At 33.6% G+C, this 7,895-nt stretch overlaps 1 protein-coding gene across 1 annotated transcript in view; it reads left to right on the top strand.

The window, feature by feature from the left end:
* The first annotated feature begins 958 nt into the window (after nucleotides 1-958).
* The window catches only part of LOC142320141 (mitochondrial amidoxime reducing component 2-like), a 31,097-nt gene continuing 24,160 nt past the window's right edge, over nucleotides 959-7,895 (top strand). Inside the window, exon 1 of the mRNA XM_075357821.1 lies at nucleotides 959-1,140. The gene's annotated coding sequence lies outside the window, so the exon portion shown is untranslated. The remainder of the gene's footprint in view (nucleotides 1,141-7,895) is intronic.

Raw genomic sequence — 7,895 nt, 5'->3', positions numbered from 1 at the left:
CTTTTGTAAGTATACTATAAAACTGCAGTTATTATTTGAATCAAATCAATTATAACAAGAAATAAGTTTCACAAATACACAAGGAAACTTTAAAAAAAGTAAAACCAACATTAACACATTAAAAATACACATTAAAACTAAAAAATAACCCTTTTTAATTCTATAAATTTCATCTTCTAAAGTTGATTCCATATCAAAAACAATACTCACAACGTAATAAAATTAAATCTGGTACTGATTTTAAAGAGCTAAAATTAAAATAAAGAGGTAAAAGGAGGATTATTTTGGGTTAATCATGTGTAATTTATTCATGATCTAAATAAAATGGGGTTCATATGAAAACAGTTAGTAAAATAAAAATGATTAGAAACCTGCATCTTGATAAAAATAAGTTACTGAATGGAAAAAAAATGATGTAAAATTACAGAGAGCATGAGCTTCATGGAAAGCAAGGGTATATTACTCTACTTCATTCAACTAATGTTCAAAAAATATTTATTTGAATCGTTCTTTGAAAATCAGAATAACAGATTTATCATTAAACTACAAAAATCCAATACTACGCAATGATTATTGGATTATTATAAAATGAATCCAACAACTAAGAGAATTCAAAAAATATAAGTTAAAACATTTTTTTCTGCATTAAAATGTATTTAAAAAAAAATGTTAGAAATAAAACCAACCTTATCTGTTTTCAGTTTTTATTTTCTTAATTAATATGAGTTTTGTTTCCATTTTCATGTAGTTATCACAGAAATATTTTTTAAGTATTATAATCTATAATTTATTGTTCTAAAGTTGAATGTATTCTAATTTAAATATTATATGTGTAAGAACTTTTTTAATGTTAATAAAAAATAAATAACTCAATTGGAGATAACAGAATATAGATAACAGTTAAAGAACATACATGCATTAATCTTCACATTTTTCTGTGAGAAGCATTAATGTTTAAGAATGTTAAAAGTAGTTAAATCAGTTATATTATTTGAAGTGTTTGGTGAAGGACTTGCTGAAAATTTGTAGTCATTAAATTATTTTTTTTTTTACTGAAATATTGTGTCCTTGAAATTCAAGAAAAAACTTTGCAAGTGGATTCTTTACATAAAAATAGTTTAAAAAAAAATCCTTTAATCTGTCAGTATATGCCTTATATTTTTTTATATGTATGTGTTGAGTTTTCTCTAATGAAATACTTTTTTTTTAAGAAGTGATTGAATTTTTTTAATAAAATTGCATGTACATATTTAAACTTAAAGTTTCACATAAATATATTTGGGTTTCAGTATTTGTTTAAGGTAGTACCCAAACTTTCCTTGTAGAATTCTTAGTGTGGGAACATAGTAACTTTCTTTACATTCAAGCCTTTTGGATTAGGTAAAAGAAGTAAATTAATATGTTTCAAGACAACAAGGATAATATAACTACTAATAGTTGGTTTTATAAATGTCTTCTTTTCTGGTTTTTATATTGCTTAACACAGTTTTGACTATAAATTGCAAATTTGTTATATTCTGTGTAGTATATCATAAAAAATGTCATTCATCTATTTTTTTCAAATGACCAAAATCCATGTGATAATTTGGTCATTTTAAATTACTACCAAATTCCATTTGACCATACACCAAATTATCATTGGTAATAAAAAATTTAATTTAATATAAATTGTATAATTTGGTAATTTAATACTTAACAAATGGTAATTTGGTGAGTGATCAATTACTATATATATATGGTGTTCAATCTTCTACTCAACCACATGATAAATGATATCGTGTAACACATTTTAATTTAATTACTTTCATAAGATAATCTTGTATGAGGAACCAAATCTTTACCTCTCCTTCAGTGGCTAGATTTTCAAATGCTCCTGGTTAATACTGGCTGCAAATGTTATGAAGTGCTACTCTTATACCTTGTTTCATTTCTTTTGTAATGTGTTTTCTCAATCCATTCTCAAGCTATCTATTAGGTTTTATAAAGCAGTATTTTTCTGATAATGGATTGTCATCTGATCATGGAAACCTACCTAGAGGACCATTTCTGGGTCTGTCTCTAGCCTACTTCATCAATGCCGAGTCAACTAAAAAGTGTTTTCCCATCCTGCGCTGTAAGAACAAGCACAACCCTTGACACCAGTAGTTCAATACTTCTATCACTTTGTGGTATACTATAACTGTACATAGTGTTCTATTAGATAACCCACAGGGTTGGTCTAGTGGTGAACACGTCTTCTCAAATCAGCTGATCTGGAAGTCAAAAGTTCCAGCGTTGAAGTCCTAGTAAAGGTAGTTACTTTTATACGTATTTGAATACTAGATTGTGGATACCGGTGTTCTTTGGTGGTTGGGTTTTCAATTAACCACACATCTCAGGAATGGTTGCACTGAGACTATACAAGACTGCACTTAAATTTACATTCATACATATCATCTTCATTCATCCTCTGAAGTAATACTGGATTGGTAATTCCCAAAGGCTAAACAGGAAAAAGAAAAAGTGTTCTATTAGATAAGATTTTAAAGGATTCATGTATATGAAATGTTTTCGTACTTATGAAAACAAATATGGTAATTTTTCATATTCAAATTTAGTAGTAGTAGTTATGTTAATCCTCTAATCATTGATATCTTGATAACTCTTTTTATTTGTATTAATTTTGTAGTATTAGGTAGTTAAATCTTAAGTAGTTTTTTATGAGCAGATTAACAATTCATTTGTTCAAATAAGAATTTAAGGTGGAAGTTGTAAGAGTAAGTAAACATTGAAATTCTGAAATCAAAGAATAATCCAGTTCAAAGAAATAATATTATGCCTCCTTGAAGTCACCAAATAACAATTGTTAAACTAGCAAGAGCATGGTTTTGAATTAAGGAATTTTAATAACTATTTAGGACTACAAGGATTACTTTTAAATTAGATGTAATACAGAAATGTAATTCTACCCTATTTATTTACACAATTTTTATTCACAAAAAATAATATAGTTTTTAAAAGTAAGAATGTAGACATGATGTCTCCTCATATGTTCCTTATATGATAAGCACCTTAATAGTTATAATATTTTTAATTTATAAAACCTATAAATTGTAAATAACTTATTGAATGCTAAGTGTTTACTCAAGATAACCCTCATACTATTCAAAGAAGTCTTTCCTTTGTTTTTACTTCCTTGTACGAAGTAAAAGAAGTCTTGTGATCGCAAAAAATTTCGGTTTTCAAATTTCAACGGAAATATCCATTTTGACCATTCCTGAATTGATTTTGACTAGTTTCAGCGTAACGTCTGTATGTACGAATGTGTCTTGCACAACTAAAAAATGATTAGCTGTAGGATGTTGAAATTTTGAATTTAGGACTGTTGTAACATCTAGTTGTGCATTCCCTTTTTGATTGCAATAGACTGAAACAAAAGTGTCGAAAAACGCCCAAATTCCAAAAAAAATTGGATTTTGAACTTTTTCTTAACTGCAGTAATAAGCATTGTAAGAAATAAGTATTAATCATTGAGAGCTTTTCAACAATATATCATAAATGGTACTTATTTTCATTGGCTCCAGAGTTATAGCCAAAATTAAATTTTAATTAATGAAATATTTGGATCTTAGGGGAAGGCACAACGGTTCGAATCAGACTTCATCTCCTTTTTTTTAACCTTTTTTCTTGTTTTAATTTAAATATATTGATTTCTTAATAATTGTTAACCTCTCATTGTAAAAAGTTTTGTGATAATTAATAATTCAATAATAACAAAAAAATAAAAATAAATATCACAAATTTTTAATGAAATATAATTTTATATACATTTCATTTTAAAAAAATGTGTAAATGTAATTTAATAGGCGTACAAGGAAGTCATGTGTTGTCCACATCAGATTTTTTCAAAGTGTTAAATAAACGTATTACACACTAGAGGGCAGGGATCTATAAAAAGAATTTACTTTTATGACTGTTACTGATGAGAGTTAGCTGTTAAGTTAAATTTTTAACTCTGTCACTTTTCCATCTGTAGTTTCCCTTAACAGTGAATTCACACACATCTACAACTCTGGCTCTCATTTTAATATGGTAACACATATGAAAAAAGAGTAACTAAATTATTTGTAAAATGTGAAGATGAAAAAAAAAAACATGATTTCTGATGGCGAAATTTGGACTTTCTCGATATTTTCACAAAGTTTGGACAGCGAAGAGGGATTCCTGGCGTTCCTTTGTGTATGAACAGGAGAAAAAGGATCCCTGGGTATATAGGGTTTTGGGACACAAACGACAAAACGACGTTCTTTCCGCTCTGTCGACCCGGCTAGGTGTAATTTCAGACATGACTGAAATTTTGCAGATTATTTGACGATTTGCTGCCTGATGATACTGAAGTAGGTAAGACCGCATACCATCAGCGGGTGAGGCGTAAGGTTGCTTAGTTTCACGGGGGTGTAGTCTCCTTGGAGATTATTGAGGCCGAGGTGCGTCAAGCTATCTGTTGTTTACGTAGAGGTAAGGCTCTTGGCTTTGATGGGATAACGGCGGAGCTCCTTGTTCGCTCGGTAGGGGTAAGTGTGAGGATTATCGCACGGGTTTTTAAAAAATTCTTGTTTGGAGGGTACTTCCCGGTGTGTTGGAAGAAGGGGATTGTGAAATTATTGTTTAAAGATGGCGACAAGAATCCCACTGTTAGTTCGTCATGTAGGCCCTTGACGTTACTGCCGGTTATTGGTAAGGTCTTTGAAAATGTTCTGTACCTTCGTATTAATGAGAGGATGACCTCGCGCGGTTTACTAATGGATAATCAGTACGGGAAAGGAATCGTCCAGGAAAGGATGCTGAGGACGCCATGCTTTGTGTGATGAGTGTGGTAACTTCCAGTCGGGAGGAATATGTACTGGGAATTTTCCTGAACATTTCTGGGGCATTTAATAGCCTATGCTGGTCTTCTGCTATATACCAATTACAAAAGAGAGATTGTACTGTGAGTGAGTTGCAGGTTATGCGAAGTTACTTCAGTCATCGGGATTTGCTGCTCCGCGAGGGCAGCCATGAAGTGGGGAAAACACTGTGCAAGGGTTGTCCACAGGGCAGTGTGTTGGGTTCCTTACTTGGGTGATAGAGTTTGATTCACTTTTGCGGCTGAGGTTGCCCAGCGGGTGTCGCATCGTGGCTTATGCTAACGATGAGCTCCTGCTGGTCGAAGGAGGTTCGCGGAGGGGGGGTTTGAATTCCGAATCACTCAAGCATGCAGGATACTCGAGCTATGGAGTCGTCAACATAAGATGACGTTTAGCCCGGAGAAGACCACGATGATACTCCTTTAAGGCTGTGAGGCGGCAAGTCCGCGTATAGATGTCAGGCCAACTTATTAGATATGTTCAGGTTCAAAAGTACCTCGGGGTGTTTTTTGAAGAGAAATTAGAGTTTAAGAAGGACCTTCAATACGTCGTGGGAAAGGCCTGTAATTTCTTCTTTGGAATTCGACGTGTCGTCAATCCTGATTGGGGTTTTAATTTTAAGACTATGAGTATCTTAAATGAGGACGTTTGCGAGGCAATTATGCTGTATGCGGCGCCTCTTTGGGTGGTAAGGCTAAAATTTAAAAGCTATCGGGATATTTTGTTATGGGTTCAACGCCTTATATTGCTAACGGTAACGTGTGGTTACCGTACAATTTCACGGGAGGCGATCTTAGTGACCGCGGGCGTTACCTGATTGCGTCTGAGAGGCAATGACTTTATGTTGCTAAGAAGTCAGGTGAATTGACTTCGGAGAAAATAAATGAGATAGAACGACATGGTGTCGCTCTATGGCAGGCCAGATGGGATGAGATAGAGTGTGGGCGTTATACACATGAACTTTTCCCTAATGTTGTTGATTTGCGGGACGCCTCTTGGCTACACCCGAACAAGTATGTGACGCAGTTTCTTTCTGGGCATGGCGCTTTTCGGGACAGACTTCAGAAATTCGGTCTGGCGGACTCTGGTATGTGTCCGCAGTGCAGATTGTTAGACGATGGTTATCATGTGATATATGAATGTACTAGGTATGACTTAATGCGCACGGGAACCATTTGTTGGCTTGATATTATCGGGCTGATACTTGATCTCCCTGTTAATTGGAAAAGCCGTGCCGAATGGTTGATCATAGAAAGTTTTATTTCATATTTGGCGAAAGAAAGGATCGCTGAAAGGGTGTGATGTCCGCTCGAACTTTCCTCATTTGTGTTTATATTTGGTTTTATTGTTAATTTGTTTTATGGTTTGTTAAACTGTTGCTGTTTTTGTTCCTGTTTGATTATAGATTTATTTGCTTTTCGTTAGTTAAGTTTTATGTTATGTTACATTAATTATATTTATTGTTATGCTTTGTTAGTGTTTTTGTAATGCATTTTATGATTCGTTGTGTGTCAAACTCATTTTTACCTTTCGGGTAGGTAGGGTTCAGTTTCTTCGTTCTTAGAAAGTCATTAATTTCTTTTTGAGACTTGGCTACATGTGTTTTATTTTGAGTTTATGTTAGTTAGTAGGACACGGATGGAAATGTCGCTTATGGCATTCGCATCAGTGGAATCCTGGCTGAGGCTTGATTAAAGATGTCATTGCCGGGGTACTGAAGATGACCTCCGGTAAAGTGCTAGGTACGGAGGGGATGGCGTGGCGACCGAAACCGTCACATGGAGGGTGTCTTCTCCTATGGGGTCAGGATGATGGCAAAATTTTCTAGACAATGATTATGACTAAAGGTACTTCGCAAATATGAAATAACATTCTAAGTATTAATTTCTGTTTCTTTAAAAGAATTTTCACTGATTCGGTTTAATGTGTATCTTAATTTATCTTCAGATTTTTTATTTGCAAATAATATATGTATATTTTATTAGAGGGTCCTAAAATACACAAGTATTTGTAATAATTCCTTTCAAACAGTCCCACTGACATTACATTTCAAAAGAGTTACAAGTAATTTTTTTCTTGATAAGTTGTACCTTTCGTTCGAAATTTTCTTTTTTTCATATTTTCATGGATAGTATCACTCATCCTAATTCAGAATAATAATTTGACAAAATAATCATTTTCAGATCATTCATTTAAATAATCATTTCATGAAAATTAGGGAAGCTGTCCTAGAACTAAAGTAGCAAAAACAATCATCAACATCTGATCTGCCTGGCAGCAGGTCCCTTACATTATCGCTATCTCCATCCATTTCTGTCCCAACCCTTTTCCTTCACCCTTGTAGTTTCCATTCTTCTCCTCGTCTATTAACCTCATCCTTCTTCTTCCTCACTTCCTTTCTCCTTTTACAGACTAATAATTCAATGCAGTTAGCAAGATTCCACTTATTTTAATCACATGTCCAAACCAGTTTCCTATTCTTTTGTACTTGCTGAGTAAGCAAAATAAGACAGAAAAATAAACACATGTTCTCCTCCTAGCGTAACTATGTAGTGAATAAAAAACAAATACTTAAGTATTTCATGGAAGCGATAAGTGTTACTTAAAAAAATTTATTTTTGTTGTTCTTTTTTTTAACGTTCGGGTCCACCGTTAGGCATTGCTTCAGAGGATGAGATGAATGATTTTTAGCCTGTTTGGAAATGCCATACCTGACCGGGATTCAAATCCAGGACCTCCGGATGAAAGGCCGAGACGCTACCACTCGCGCCACGGAGGCCGGCCCGTTTTTGTACAATAAAAAAATGACCTACACGTATGAGTTTATTATATATTTAGTGGTGTTTGATATCAAAATATGTAAATAAATTTGGATCAAAAATAAATGTTTGATACTAACTGATTATTAATGACAGCAGAGGCGGGTTTACAAATGAGCCGCTTATAGGCTGAACGATCTGCCGGCGCTGCCGTCTTCGAAAATTTGCCGCCGTAGAGTATAGCCTACCT

Source organism: Lycorma delicatula, chromosome 2 (assembly GCF_047948215.1).
Source record: "Lycorma delicatula isolate Av1 chromosome 2, ASM4794821v1, whole genome shotgun sequence".
NCBI classification, from domain to species: domain Eukaryota; kingdom Metazoa; phylum Arthropoda; class Insecta; order Hemiptera; family Fulgoridae; genus Lycorma; species Lycorma delicatula.
The sequence above is the reverse complement of the archived record's forward strand: the minus strand, read 5'-3'. Positions and strand labels throughout refer to the sequence as shown.